This window comes from Bos indicus, chromosome 21 (genome assembly GCF_029378745.1).
Source record: "Bos indicus isolate NIAB-ARS_2022 breed Sahiwal x Tharparkar chromosome 21, NIAB-ARS_B.indTharparkar_mat_pri_1.0, whole genome shotgun sequence".
NCBI lineage: Eukaryota > Metazoa > Chordata > Mammalia > Artiodactyla > Bovidae > Bos > Bos indicus.
Window position 1 is genome coordinate 16,716,146 of NC_091780.1, and position 16,174 is coordinate 16,732,319.

Below are 16,174 nucleotides of genomic sequence, written 5' to 3' on the forward strand. Positions count from 1 at the left end.
CAAGTAGTACCCCATTGTATGGATGTACCATATTTTTTTCTATATTTGGATTGTTTCTACTTTTTGGCTGAATAGTTGTGAATAGTAACTGCTAACGAACTGTCCATTTGTATGGACATATGTTTTTATATGCTTAGTAATTATTGTGTTGGCTCATGTGGTAATTCTATATTTAGTATTCAGTAAGTTTTCAAAAATGATTTTTTTTTCAGAGTCTTGATTATTGTTCTTGTTTGAAGCTGTTAACTTGTAAAACAAGAGAACTTGTTTGAACTTGTTGAACAGTGCTAGTGCTCTAAGCTTTAGATGCCATGACTTTCTTTTTTTAAAAAGCAACAAAAGCAAACAAAAAAACCAGCACACATCTTTGGCTGGAAAATCAAGATACTGGAGTAAATCACATTGCCCATCAGAAAATCAGCCATCCTTGTCTAGACTTGAGGGTGTGTTTTTTTTTGCTCTTCAGAGGGCTAAGTATTTTTCATAGAATTACCCCAGTTAGCTAAACAGAACGGTACCCTTCCAAACTGTTTCAAGTGTATGGATTGGGATAAACAAGCTTCATTTTGTTGGAGTGCAGTGGTAGGGAGGTGCTGGCTGTTCTCACCCACCCCTTATTACCGATAATATTCATGACTAATGCCTGGGTGGCTACTTGTAGGGCAGGCATTATTCAGACAAGTGTTGCTTTTGCCCCTGGGGAAAGAAAAGAGAACACGCCCTGCATGGGTAACATGTGTCTTTGTTTCCAGAAGCCCCTGAAAAAGGGAAGGAACAAACTCACATCCTTGAATTCAAATACCTCTGCTTCTTCGTCCTCCATGTGAAGTCCTGTGATTAGTGTCCTGTGTACAGCCTGAGGCTGGCCACAGACCCTTTGCTTTCCTGTGAGGATAGCTCTGTCCTGACTGTATCTTAACCATTACAAAGAAGAGAGCAAAACTCTGTTTTGAGTTTTTGTTTGTTTTGTATTGGGGGTATAGCTGATAAACAGACAGTGTTGTGATAGTTTTGGGTGACCATTGAAGGGACTCAGCTGTACACACAAATGAATCCATCTCCCCTAAACTCCCCTCCCATCCAGGCTGCCACATAACGTTGAGCAGAGTTCCGTGTGCTAGACAGCAGGTCCTTGTTGGTTATCCATTTTAAGTACAGCAGTGTGTACATGTCCATCCCCAGCTGCCTGACTATCCCTTCCTCCCATCCTTCCCCCTGATAACAGTAAGTGCCTTCTCGAAGTCTGTGAGTCTGTTTCTGTTTTGTAAGTAAGTTCATTTGTATCATTTTGTTTTAGACTCCAGATATAAGGGCTGTCACTGGATAGTTCTCCTCTGTCTGACTGACTGAAAGTTGCTCCTTTCCTCGTCTCATTTCCTCTTCTCATTTTCCCTCCAGTTTTAGAAGTTGAGAGAGAGGACACTCCTCTGGTTGGTCATCAGGCGTCATTTTACAGATAGAAGAAGTAGACCCCCAAATAGTCCCTTGGCTAGCTTAAGGTCAGGGCCTGCTAGAATGGGAGCTTCTAGTTCGGTTCTAACCTAGAATCTGCCCAGTGGGGTGCTTTCCTCCCCAACTCTTAGCCCAGGCTCCTTATCCTAAGGAGCCTCAGGATTCAAGAACCATGTAATTTGTCTGCTGTTGCTGGGGTATCTTTGCTTTGTGTCTGCCTGCGCTCCATGTAGTTAGAGAAAGCATACTTTAATGGGATTTTTAGTTCATGAGGATCTTCAGGTCTAGCGCTCACAGCGTTCTTACAGTGTCGTGAAATCTGACCTCTGACCTGCCCTCCCTTGCTGTGGATCGAAAGCAGGAAGCGTGGACACACATTTTGCATCTTCCCGTATTTTGCATCTTCCCGTGTCGCATTTTCTCCTTTTTTCCCCATCTGACTCTCTGCATGTTTTTTGCCTGGAGGGAAGTTTGTGAACACTTACAAAGGACAGAGAATAAATACATCAGAGTTTGTGGGAGGTACAGTTTCTGTAACAGCTAATCGCCTTTGCTGTTGCATGTGAAAGCAGCCAGAGGCTGCCTGTAAACAAGCGTTTTACTGACAGTTCCGATAAAAGCTTCACAGAAATTTGCATTTCTTTTTTAAATTTTTTTCTTTTCTTTGAAATTTGAATTTCATATTGTGAAATCATTTCATATTGTAAAATCATGTCATATTGTGAAATGATTTCATGTCATGAAATACTCTTTTTTGAATGTTTTCTTTCGTCACTAAAAAATGTAAAAATCTGCTCTTTGGTGTTTTTTTTTTTTTTTCCCAATGTGCTGTACAAAAATGGATGGTGGTAATCTGTCCGCCCCTGCCTTTAGAATATGTGTGCCTCAGTGGATGAGAAGAAAGAGAAAGCAAGTAGAATTTTTTCTCTTCTGAGTGGTCTCAGCCTGTGGGGGAGCTTGTTACTAAACCGCACAGAGGAAGTAGAGAGTTTCATGTCTCTCCCAAGTGTGTCTTTTGACTTGGTATCTCGACTTCCTTGTCCTGTTTGTCTTCTGGCCTTAACCTTCTGGAGCCTGGGCTTGCAGTCTGAGATTGTGATGGTAGTCGAGGGCGGAGTGGCACTCGTTTAGGATTATTTAATTTGGTCTTTCAGACACATGCCCAGTCTGTGTATTGCCCTTGGGAATAAACCAGTCATTGCCTCAATGACTCATTGTTTCTCTGAATCAACCTCTTCCAAATGTAAAACAGGAAAAAATCTGTGTGTCTTAATGCTTTGCTACTGTCTTGAAAACCTGGAACCTTTGCGTAAGGAATAAAGGATGCATAAAGGAATCGGGCAGTGTCAAGACTAGTGCTTGTGTGTCCGCAGAGAAAGCACATGTGTATTCAATGCTTCAGGTTTCTCAGCACGTGATACATGGTCCTGACAGATACTTCCCCGTTGAATCAAAAGTAGTTCACAATTCCAGAGGCCCGGTTTTACACGCAGAGTGGTCCATTCCCAGTAGTCATTTTACCACCATTTTATATTCATGGTTTGTCCCTACGTATTGCCAAAGCTTTAATACTAGTTACACTTTCAGTTCAGTTCTTCTAGATTACCTTTTGTTGTCCTTTTTTCCCCTGGTGAGTTAATATCTATCAAGTACGTGGAGCTCAACATGCAGTAAGTACAGCTTAGCATTCTTATTATTAATTAGTTTCATAACTTCATATTCCAGTATCCTTTTTACTCACTGAAGTAACCAGTGACTTACAGTGGTTCCTAAAGCAATCAAACTGCAGATTCTGCTTCTTGAACATTGTTATAAAAGCTTCAGGAGTAGCAGCTAGCATTAATTTAAGTTGGGAGACAGGGTGCTGGTTTTAGTTCTGAGATCTTTAGAAATTTGAATGGACCTTTAGAAATTTGAATGGACCTGAAAGATTATCTGAAATATGAAGGAAAGAAATGGTTCCTGGAAAGTTAAGCAACTAGCCTCATTTCACAGCTAGTTAACTCTGTACGATAGACTGAAACTCGTTTCTGTATGGGTAATGTTTCTGTTACACTGTGGTTTTCAGAAAACTCCTCCTGAGGATATACATCTGGGCAGTTCAGCTCACTTTGATTTTTCATGTTTTAAACAAACAGCCCTGAATGATGGATACACACATGAAGATTCTGAAACAGTTGCGTCATAGTCTCATGCTTTCAATGATAGTCGGAGAAATTCCTTTGACTACTTTCAGTTCAGATCAGATCAGTCGCTCAGTCATGTCCAGCTCTTTGCAACCCCATGAATCGCAGCACGCCAGGCCTCCCTGTCCATCACCAACTCCTGGAGTTCACTCAGACTCACATCCATCAAGTCAGTGATGCCATCCAGCCATCTCATCCTCTGTCGTCCCCTTCTCCTCCTGCCCCCAATCTCTCCCAGCATCAGTCTTTTCCAATGAGTCAGCTCTTCGCATGAGGTGCCAAAGTACTGGAGTTTCAGCTTCAGCATCATTCCCTCCAAAGAAATCCCAGGGCTGATCTCCTTCAGAATGGACTGGTTGGATCTCCTTGCAGTCCAAGGGACTCTCAAGAGTCTTCTCCAATACCACAGTTCAAAAGCATCAATTCTTTGGCTACTTTAGCACCTACTTTTATTTGCTTTAAAAGAAGTCTCGTGTTCTTCTTATAATTTGTTCACCTGTAGCTAAATACCATCAAGATGGTATTTGTCCAAAGAGTTTGCTTTTGCTGAATAAATAAGATTTTCCTGACCTGCTATTTATTTCCTAAAGAATGCTGTGCAGAGATGACTCTGAATATTGAGTCCAGAACAGAAAGCCCCTGGGACCGTTCACCTTGGGGATGTGCTGCACAGAGGCCAGGAAGGCGTTCTGACTCCTGCTTGCCTGCCCTAGTGCTCCAAACCAGCGTACTCCGTGTCTCCTGTGATCTGTTCAGTGTATGGCCAGGTTAATGAGGAAGGACTGTCTGTTCATTGAGGTTATTTCTATAATTCCTTTTCCAAATGATCATTGCAAAAGCTTGTTAGCCATATGGAAGAGTTAATTCAGCGAGCCAGAGTGTCTTGTCAGGATGCCGATGGTCCTGGCAGCCAAACACTCAAGAAGAAATACATTCAAGCCCAACTATAAAATCCCGTATGTTGAGTGTTAGGTTACGGGGAAAGTCTAGTCTTCATTTAACACATCCCGCAATCAGAACCACTCCCTGTAAAAAAGAAAAAAACAACTACATGGCCAAACATTAAATTAGCTTAATTTTCGTTAATTATTTTTACAACAGTGTTAATATTTGTTTCTTCATGGTTTTGGTAAGGGCAGTGTTAGACTATTTTAAATCTTTTTGAATTCTCCCTGTGCTTTGATTATTTTCCGTGTTTTCTTCCTCTTGTCTCAAGGGGGCGAGCTTGCATTTCCATACCTAGGCCAGGAGCCTCTAAAAAGGGGTTTGTTTTTTCGAGTGTGGCTTTTCACAGCCTTTATGCTGAGCTACGGCAGCTCTCAGACTATTTGGTAACTGACTGGACAGGTCATAGCACTGATAACACAGGAGGGCTCACACAGCCTACCCTGTTATTTGACAGTTTCCAGTTTTTAAAAAGAGGCTTTTGAAAATGTCTGTGCTATCATATTTACATACAGAATTTTGTGGAGTGTCACCCAGGAAAAAGCAAAGTGGCCTCGCCAATAAGTCTCCTCTACGTATATTTGATGTTTAAGAGAACTGGCACCCCCGTCCCTGTGCCTCCATTGCCAGTTATCTTTTCTGGGGTCCAAATCTAGAGCTACCTTTAGTCACAGGGAAACTTACTCCTCAGCTTTTTCTTATAGAATTTTTAGAGATACTCTGGATGTTTCTTCTGACATGGACTTAACAAGAAATTTGTGCAAGTATTTGAGCAAACTCTGGGAGATAGAAGAGAACAGAAGAGCCTGGCTCGCTGCAGTCCATGGGGTTGCCAAGTCGGACACAACTTAGAAACTAAACAACGACAACATATTATTCTAAAGAAGATAGTTGCCAAAAAGAAGTGCCTTGAAGAACCCCAGATCATAAAGCCACAAGTGGAAAAACCTGCAGCCTTAGTGTAAAAGTATCTGTAGGTAATATTTGTAAGTTCATATGTGTGTGCTCAGTCACACACATATGAAGAGTATAATTTAATGATCTGTAAGAATATAATTTAATATCTGTAGATAATATATGTAAGAATATAATTTAATGATTTAATTTAAAGCAAAATAGCATAAGTTTTCCCTTTTCTAAAAAACTGAGGTACAGTTGGTGTACAGTGCTTCATTTTAGCTGCTTAGCAGTGATTCACAATTTGTAAAGGTTTGTGTTCCATTTAGAATTATTAAAAACACCAGGTGTGCTCCCTGTGCTGTGCAGTATGCCCATATAACGTATCTTACACGTAGCAGTCTGCACCTCTTTATCCCCTTGTCCTGTCGATTCCACATGTAAACGATACCATGTAGTATGTGTTTTTCTCTGTTGGACTTAGCTTCACTTAACGTAATTCCCTCCAAGTTCCTGTACATTATTGCAACCGGCAAAAACTCATTCCTTGTTACGCTGAGTAGTATACCAGTGTATATGGCCATACACTTTTAAGTGACTATTTGGTCTGTGAAGAAGGCTTAGGTCCCTGTTGATAATGTGCATAATTGGGGCAGTTATATTCTCAGCTGAGATTTTGATTGTGTGTTTTAAGAAGAGGCCTCGCTGGTTGGCCTCCATAAAAATAAAAGGTGCACACTGTGTGTGGGGTGGCCTGCTCTAGCCAGGAAAGGGTTCAGAGGTACTCATTGCTCGTATCTTGGTCCTCTTTGGCTGCTCAACTTTGTGATGGGGCCTGTGGCTTTAATTTCAATTTACTTATTCATTTAGTAAGCCTTAAGTGAATGTGCCTTTCCCTCTCAAGGAGTTGCATCGAATATGTAGGGAAGTAAAAAGAGGTTAGATATTGTCCCTGCCCCCGGTCCAGTTAATACAGCAGGCATGCACGGGCACGCACACTCTGGTCACTGTACGTGAGATGTGCCGTAAGGTGCCTTCAGGGGGCTGTAGGAGGAGTTCACAGAACTCAGGTGCGTTCTTCCTGAGACGTGCTTGTCTGGATGTAGTGATGTTTCCTTAGTAAAACCTTTTTGTAACACTTGTGGTCGAAATATTCACTACAAAGTAGGGATGGGTTCAGGGGACTTGTGATGTGCTCCCCAGCTTGATACTCTTTATTGCTTTCACAGTGTGCTTGGCCCTGTGGGAGATCTCAGAATTGCCAGAAATGCCCCAGTTTCCATTTAGGAAACTGAAAAGTAGCATTTACCAAAAGAAGTACAGGAGTCGGGGGAGAGAGTCACAGGCAGTGTTGGTGAGATGTGGGTTCAGTGACCCCCGGGTCAGGAAGAGCCCCTGGAGGAGGGCATGGCAGCCCACTCCAGTGTTCTTGCCTGGAGAATCCCATGGACAGAGGAGCCTGGGGGGCTGCAGTCCACAGGTTCGCAGAGAGTCAGATGCAGCTGAAGCAACTTAGCACACATGCGTGTATAAAGAATGGAAGTATTCAGTAGTGTGAGAACCATGTAGGAATTAAAAAGAGTAGTCTCTCTGTTTAAGCATTTCCATTCTTTGCCTCTTTCATGCAGTGATATAGCCACTCTTCTGCCGTTCTGAGAATCCTGCATGCCCTCATCTTGGCCTAAGGACCCAGAGAATTGTAACATGGTCTTAAGTCCGCACCGCACGTGTAGTCTTTAGTTGATGGTGAAAATACTTTCCATAAAGTTCAGAACAGAAAATACTATTACGAACACATTTAAAATGTCTTCAGTTCAAGCCTTAATAAGAAGTCCAGCTAAGCCAGATGTTTATTACGTTGGTCTTCCTTGTCTGTGTAGCAGTTGGCATTCTGTTCTGAGTCATCAGACCTGATACATATTTAAGAGTTTTGAAAACCTAATCATTCTGGGGTTGGAGCTTGGAGTCGGACTGTAGTATTAATGTAAGAATGCAATAGATTTTTTGTCTTTGGTTCCTAGATTTCTATTGAGATAGTTAGAAGATTTCTGGAACTGTTTGAACTACTTATGATAGGAATAATTAGAATCAGTATATAGCTTCCCAAAGTGGACATTGTGGAAAACATTTGAATGTCTAAATTTGACTTGGAGCTTTCACTTACGTGAGATAAACAGTAGTTCCTCCTTATCCGTGGAGTGTATGTTACCAGACCCGTTTGGACACCTGGAACCGTGTTTTGTTCGCTCAGTCATGTCTGACTCTTTGCGACCCTATGGACTGCAGCGTGCCAGGCTTCCCTGTCCTTCACTGTCTCCCGGAATTTGCTCAGACTCATGTCCATTGAGTCAGTGATGCCATCCAACCATCTCATCCACTGCTGCCCCCATTCACTTCCTGCCCTCAGTCTTTCCCAGCATCAAGGTCTTTTCCAGTGAGTTGGCTCTTCGCATCAGGTGGCCAAACTGTTGGACCTTGGGATAGTGCCAAATCCTATACCCTGTGTTTCTTGTACACACATGTGATAAGGTTTACTTTATCAGATACAGTAAGAGATGAACAACAGCAATAATAAAATGTCATGGTTATAACAATATACAGTAATAAAAGTTACATGAATGTGATCTCTCTCTCAAAATACCTTATTGTACAGATTTAATGTCTTCTCCATCTTAACTGAGCACTTACCATTGCACTATGCCTGTAATTCTTGTAATTTGAGATGAGACAGCAAAACTAGCACTTTTTCCTTGTTCCTGCTTCACAGTTTCTCAGAAGATTGATTCTTAACCATAGATCTTAGCAACTTCAGCATATGGTTTGTTGTTGTTTTTTTTTTTTTTTTTTCTTCACCCGTTATTAAGTCTGAAACTTTCACCTTTTCGGGCTTCCCTTGTGGTTCAGCTGCTAAAGAATCCACCTGCAATGCGGGAAACCTGTTTGATCCCTGGGTTGGGAAGATCCCCTGTAGAAGGAAACAGCTACTCACTCCAGTATTCTGGCTAGGAGAATTCCATGGACGGTATAGGCCATGGGATCGAAAAGAGTTGGACACAACTGAGCGACTTTCACTTTTTTTTTCTTCACCTTTTCATTTAGAGCACTTTATACCTTTGGTAGATCCAAATTGCCGGCATCACTACTCTTGTGCTTTGGGACTCCTGAAATAAAATAAGGGTTAATTGAACACTGCAAAGTGATACTGAGAGTCATTCTGATAACCAGAAAAGCTACAAAGTGGCTGACGGGCAGGATTTACTCTTCTTGATTGCAGTCTCCTTGAAGAAAGCTGCTGCTGCTAAGTTGCATCAGTTGTGTCCAACTCTGTGCAACGCCATAGATGGCAGCCCGCCAGGCTCCCCCGTCCCTGGGATTCTTCAGGCAAGAACACTGGAGTGGGTTGCCATTTCCTTTTCCACTGCATAAAAGTGAAAGTGAAGTTGCTCAGTCATGTCCGACTCTTAGCGACCTCATGGACTGCAGCCTACCAGGCTCCTCCGTCCATGGGATTTTCCAGGCAAGAGTACTGGAGTGGGGTGCCATTGCCTTCTCCATGAAGAAAGCTAGTCCAGTAGAAAAATGGGCTGAATTTAGAGATACCTCACCACCCCTTTGGTTGGTTTGCAGAAATAGCAAGCATGGGATCATAAGATGTGTAGTGGGGGCATTTAAAGGGCTTTGCTCTTTGCATTGGGATTCTGCCATTACAGGAACCCCAGATCTTCTAGCACACGTTGCTCTCCTTATAGAATCTTAGTGTAGGGCGGCACAGTGGCCTCTGTCATGCAGTCTCTACCCTGTAGTTTGCAAGGAAGTGACTGGAGCCCAGAGTGCTCCATGCTCAAAGGGCTTGCCTTTGTTTGCCCCAAACCCTGGAGCCTGGCCTCTCACTTCCTGCCCACCTCTACCGGCGAGACCACCTCGTCTCCTTTAAGTCCCACGCTAAGCTGAGGCACCCTGCCAGCCTCTCCAGGCCTGGCTCCCTCTGCTGGGGCAGTCCTTAAATAGGACCAGCTCTCCTGGACAGTGGCCCTCTTCTGTTTCATGGAGCCCTTGTGCCATCCCCATACATAGAGAGAAGTCGCAGGATGGGCATAGCTGAATCTGCACGCTGCTTCCTGTGCTGGGGTCATCTGCTGCCCGGGGGGCTCTGCAGCTCTGCCTTCAGCAGGTTGCCAGCTCGTGTGGATTCTTGGAGGCCCGGGCTGGGGCCTGGTGCTGAAATCACAGTACCGGGCCGTCTGGACAGGTGTGCGGGTTGCACCCCTGTGGCCTTCCCCTCTCCGGAGCGTGGCATCTTGATTTTGATGCATGCTTGTCCCGTGTTGCCTTCCCTGTGATTTCATGCAGATCATCATCTACCGAGGCGGGGGATCTTTGGATCTAAACAAGCACGTGTGAGCTGGTCAGGACTCCACGTGGGTCTCACAGTGTTTGTTTCCTGGCTGCGTCCTGGTGGACGAATGGTGTGAGATGGGGAAGGGCCTTGGGCTCCCCTGTGAGTGCCGAGTCCTCCACTCAGGAGTTGCCCCTGACACCCTGGGGAGAGCACAAAGGGAGGATCTCCCTTGCAGCGCCCTTCATCTTTCTGTTTCTATGAAAATAATAATTTCTGGAAATGGGCTTGTGGGCTTTTTCATTTCTGACATCAGTTTATTTCTTTGCCAGCCTTCCTCCTTACTTTGCCACCTCAAATTCTTTTTTTTTTTAACCCAGTCTTTTATTTTGTATTGGGGTTTGGCCGACTTTACAATGTTGTGATATTTTCAGGTAAACAGGGAACAGGACTCAGCCATATATATACATGTATCCATCCTCCCCCAAACTCCCTCCCATCCAGCCTGCCGCGTAACACTGAGCAGAGTTCCCTGTGCTGTATGGTAGATCCCTTGTTGGTTACCCGTTTTAAATACAGCTGTGTGTACATGACCTTCCAGAGTCCCTAACTATCCTTTCTTCCCCTCTCTGCCCTCAGCAACCATAAGTTTGTTTCCGAAGTCTGTGCGTCTCCTTCTGCTTTGTAAGTAAATTCATTTGTGTCAAATTCTCACATTCATTTCCCCATTGAATCATCTACAAGCCGAGCACCTTATAGGCGGTGGGGTCTAGAGGTCTTGGGACAAGGGTTTGGCATCAGGCCTCCCCCACCCGCCCCCCATGCCAGGCTAGTGGCATGGGTGAGAAGAGCCAGATCACCACCTCTGCCCCTGGCTTCTTGAGGTCGCACCAGAACCTTGTCGCGTGTGACCGCCCCTCTGGGCAGCAGGACATTCATTCCAGGAGACGTGGGAGATTCTTCTCTCGTTCCACCCCTGTGAGGCCAGGGCTGGTGGAAGGCCACAGCTTGACTTCTCAGTGGGGGCCGCGTGGGGAGAACGTGTGTGTATCCATGCCTGAGTTCCTTCCTTTTAAACATATATAACGGAAGATTCCAGTGGTAAATGAGACTATGGGGATGTGTTCCCTTCCTACAGGCCTGACTTAACTTGTGCATTTCCAAAACTAAATCAAGCCTTCCATTGGCGAACACCTCCTGTTTTGTGTGTTGAGCTCTGTAATAGAAGCTGGGGGTGCTGTGATGGTCAGATGAGTAGGACATCCCACCCCTCAAGAAGCCGTGTTGGGAGAGGCAAAGGAATGAGCCACTAGTTGGCCCCTGAGGCCAGGGAGCTTAGAGAAGGAGCCGTCTTTCGTCGAGGCCTTTTTATACCCGTGTCCCTGCAGTTCGCTTTGGTGCCATGATACCATCAGCCGTTCAGTGGAGTTCTGCCGAAATGATTCACATGGGGATTTTTCCCCTGTTGACAGCCTTGCTGGCCTTAAAATAAAGAGCCGGTCTTTTCATTCCAGTTCCAGAAAGTGATGCTCGTGTTGTCGGTGTTTTGCCAGGGAACAGTTCCTGTCTCCAGCACCATCGTCCAACAACGCGATGGGCTGCGTTCCTTCCTAGGAGTCATTAGACTTCCCTAATGAGATGATCCAGAGGAAGAAAATAGAGCTCTGGCCCTGCTCCCTCATTAGTGCTGTGTCTGCCTCACATCAAGCTCATTGAATTGTTTTTCTCCTTGCCTGAGACTGTTCTTTCCTCCTTGGCTCAGGAAGAGGGTTGCAGGCCAGGCTCTCTTGACGTGGGACCTTGATGCATTTGCTCTTGCAGCAGAACCCAGTGTACAGGCTGAGCAGAAATCACTCTTTCATGGTTGCCATATAGTGTGGACTGTACTCTGAGGTTTGTTTTGCTTTTGAAGTCCAAAGAACGTGTCCTGCAGGCCTTGAAAGAAAGCTCGTCACTGGTGCACTCCACCCGCGTAGCCCCCCAGGCTCGGTGAAGCCAGGGGAGGTTCCTGAGAAGTGCTGATGCCGATGACGGACACCTGCCGCTCCTTGTCACCGTTTCCGTGTTTCTCTACCTATTCGCTTCAGTTTTGGTGTCATACTGGAAGCTGCTGTTTGAGCTGTCCTTGGCGGGGTCGGGGCCGGGTGTGGAAACCTCCTCAGTGCCTAACAGTGCTAAGTTTTCTCATCTTTACTTCCCGATGGGGAATTTTTGCCTTTATTGCCACACGTCTATCTCATGGCATGGCTGTTTAGTAAAAGCAAGATAATGCACGCCCTTTCAACACGATAATCTTTGAATCAGTCTTACTGTTCTTTGAAACTTAATGTCCCCGTGGGTTACCACCTGTTATTGGTGGGCAAGCATGAAGGTGCCCTGAAAGTGATTGATGTGAAAAGTTGCCTTGATCCTTCCTCCCTCAAGCTAGTTAGTGCTAGCGGGGAGCAGGAAAGAGGGAGGTGGCAAAAAGGAAAGGGAAGATGAAGGAGAGCTTTAATGTGGGGGCTGAGGAAGCAGAAGGATAATGCAGCCTGAGTCTCTCTTCAGCATCTGCAACTGTCCAAGGCATGAAATGGTAACAGCTGTGAAAAGACCCGGGTTGTCTAGTCCTTCTAGCAGTTGTTCATGAACGTTCTTGTAATTCATCACCCCAGGGTAGAGGAGATTATAAAATGAGATATTAAAAAAAGAAGGGCTGGCCGATCCTTGTGAAAAGGATTTTATCACCTAACCAGTTAGCTTAATGGAGGATGATAATTGCACTAATTTAGCTGAGGAAAAAGTGGGAATTGTCAAAATATTTTTTAAAGCAAGATTTTTAACTTTTAGATAGAAACTGGTCCTCAGAGGAAATCTCAATAACCATTGCTCAGTAGAGGCACTGCTGGGCCACCTTTAACGTAATAGATAGGACTTTATAAATATCGGCATCCATTTTCACCAAACAAGTATTTCTTTGGGAACTTCTTTTTAATAAAGGCTAATTAAGACATGTGACAAATGCTTGTCATTTTTACAAGATGGCCTTTTAAAGAGATATAACTCCTCCTACCCCCTGTTCCCAAATGTGTATATGCGCTGATGACCACAGGGCATAGCAGAGCTGAGACAACTCGACTATGGCAGCGAGAGAGGAATCTGTGAAGCCTCCTAACGTGCCTTTAGCATCCATCCCTTAGAATTGTGTCCTCAACATCCATTCCTTAGAATTGTGGCTTGCAGCTCCTCATACCACCTGCCCAGGAATGAAGACCACTCTACAATTAGATGGTAGCTTCTCCACTCTGGAAGCTTGGGCACAGCAGTCTTTTAGAAATGGCAGAGTTTTCAGATCGCTGGAGGTAAAGCCTCAAGTTCTTGAGCTTCTATTTAAAAGTCTTTGCTGTCATGTATTTCTGAAATACCCGTGTATTTGACAGGCTTGTTAAATTCTGAAAAAAATTTACCCTCTTCTTGATGGCTTGCCAGCATCATCATGACTCTCATTGGACTGTTTTGTCATAAAGGTGAGCATCACTGGGCACTGGTCTCACTGGCAGTTCAGAAACTTGGCTGAAGGAGTTACTCATATCACTTTACAGCTTGGTCAGGGCCTCAGTCTCTCAAAAATGGAATTAGCCATATGGTCTATGAGAAAGTGCCTTTCAGGTAAATTTGTTTGCACGTAGCTCATGGAAATAGTCTTTTCCTAAAGAGTTTTATTTGCTCTTCAGAAAACCATCTCTGCTTTTCATTCCTGCTGGAGTTTCTCTCAGTTCATCAGCTTCATTCAACATATTAGGGAATTGTTGATTCCTCACTTCACGTACATAAAACTATAGACATTGGCTTTCATATAGTCTCTGTTTTGCTTTCTTTTTTTTTTTAAATATATTTTATTGAAATACAGTTGCCTTACAGTGCTGTGTTAATTTCTGCTATACAGTGATTCAGTTACACATACATGCATTCTTTTCCATTATGGTTTATCACAGAATATTGAATATAGTTCCCTGTACTATAAAGTAGACCTTGTTTATCCATTCTGTATCCCAAACTCCAGATCAGCCCCTCTGCCTCCTACCCACCCTCTCCTGCAACCACAAGTCTTTCCCTATGTCTGTGAGTCTCTGTTTCACAGATTAGTACGTCTGCGTCGTATTTTAGACTCCACGTGTAAGTGATATCCGGACATTTGTCTTTCTCTTAGTTACTTCACTTAGTGCGATAATCTCTAGGCCCATCCATGTTGCTGCAGGTGGCATTATTTTCTTTCTTTTTTATGGCTGACTAATATTTCTCTGTGTCTGTGTATGTACGCAGACCACATCTTCTTTATCCATTCATCTGTTGATGGGCATTTAGGGTGTTTTCCATGTTTTGGCTCTTGTGTATAATGCTGCTATGACTGTAGAGGTGTCTGTATCTTTCTGAAGTCTCGTTTTGTCTGGGTTTATGTCCAAGACTAGGGTTACTGGACCTTATGGCAAGTCTGTTTTTAGTTCTTTGAGGAACCATCATACTGTTTTCCACAGTGGCTGCACCAAACTGTGCTTCAAGCAGTGCGGGAAGGGAAGGTTCCCTTGTCTCTGCACCCTCTCCAGCGTTTGTTATTTGTAGATGTTTAGTGATGGCCATGCTGACCAGTGTAAGGTGTGGTACCTCACTGTCGTTTTGATTTGAGTTTCTCCAGTAATTAGCCATGCCGAGCATTTTCTCACGTGCATTTTGGCCATCTGTATGTCTTCTTTGGAGAAATGTCTGTTTAGGTCATTTTTTGATTGGTTTGTTTATTTTCTGTTGTTGAGTTATATAAGCTGTTTGCATATTTTGGAAACTAAGCCTTTGTCCTATTCCACAAACTGTCTTTTTGTTTTGTTTATGGTTTCCTTTACTGTTCAAAAGCTTATAAGTTTGATTAGGGCCCATAAGAGTCATATCTTTAAGTCTTCAAGTCTTTAAGCCATTTTGAGTTTATTTTTGTGTTTGGTGTGAGGGTGTATTCTAACTTTATTGATTTACATGTGACTGTCCAACTTACCCAACACCATTTGCCGAAGAGACTGCAAGCTAGAAAACTTTCATCCCAGATTCCTTCGTCTTAGCCCAAATTAAAAAAAAAAAGTTTTGGTCAAATTTAATTTGTCCCTTCAAACTTCTGGTTTAAATATTTGTGCCCTCATCTTCTCTCACCTGGGCTCTTTGGTTTCCTTAGCACTCATTTCTTCCTGCCTTACAACTCAGCTGTTCTTGAACTTTTTGGTCTCAAGATTCGTTAATACTTCAAGAAGTTATTGAGGACTCCAAAGAAATTTTGTTTATATGAGTTATATCTATAAGTATCTACTATGTTAGAAATTAAAACTGATACATTAAAATATTAATTCATTCGCGGTAACATCGGGGCTTCTCTGGTGGCTCAGACAGTAGAGAACGTGCCTGCAAAGTAGGAGACCCGGGCTTGATCCCCTGTGTCAGGAAGATCCCCTGGAGAAGGGCATGGGAACCCACTCCAGTATTCTTGCTTGGAAAATCCCATGGACAGAGGAGCCTGGCTACAGTCCATTGGGTAGCAAAGAGTTGGACATGACTGAGCGAGTAACACTTCCACTACTTCACTTTTCAACAGTAGTAAACTTACTACTTGTTAACATAAAGAGTATATTTTCATGAAAAACAACTTTTCCAAAACAAAATTAGAAGAGGTGACATTGTTTTACTCAAACTTCTGGCTCAGTAGAAAACAGATTCTCACATCTCTTACACATTCAAGCCATTGCAATAGGGGAAAATCCAGTCTTTCACAAATATAGTGCATGAAAAGGAAGGGAAATTTTAATAGTATCTCACAACTTAAAAAATCGCACAAGTGATCTTCCTTAGGACAACAATCATACTTCCATAACAGAAGGATTTTATGTCAACTTCCCGTTGTCACATAGTATTAGAAAGATGTGTACCTAAAGCTTGAAATTGAATGCTAGTAATAATGTTTACAGCTTCCTCAAGGATGTTCTGTGTGAAAATGTTGTTTCTTTTTGTTTTTTGTACTGGGAAGAAGTACAAAGTGCTGATTCACTTTGGTACCTCTGCCTTAATTTGTGCTGAGGCCTGTCAGTGCAAATGTCAGTACAGCAAAGGGGCAAATGACTGTGAAAATAGTTTCGACCCCACGGGTGCCCTGAAGAGGCCTCCAGGCCCTTGAAGGTTTTGCAGACCATACGTTGAGACCCACTGCTCCGGGTCATGTTAGAGATGCTTGCTGAACTTAGTGGTGTGGCAGGGACTTCACAGTCCGGCTCCTTGGATTACTTGGACGGTCCCGTCAGCTCTGCTGTTCCACAGGCCAGCTGCCAGCCATGCCAGACTCCTCTCTATC

General features: G+C 43.7%; 1 protein-coding gene across 16 annotated transcripts in view; it reads left to right on the top strand.

Annotated features, from left to right (window-relative positions):
- Positions 1-16,174, top strand: part of AKAP13 (A-kinase anchoring protein 13) — a 324,597-nt gene that overhangs the window by 182,696 nt on the left and 125,727 nt on the right. The gene's annotated exons all lie outside the window — the stretch shown is intronic.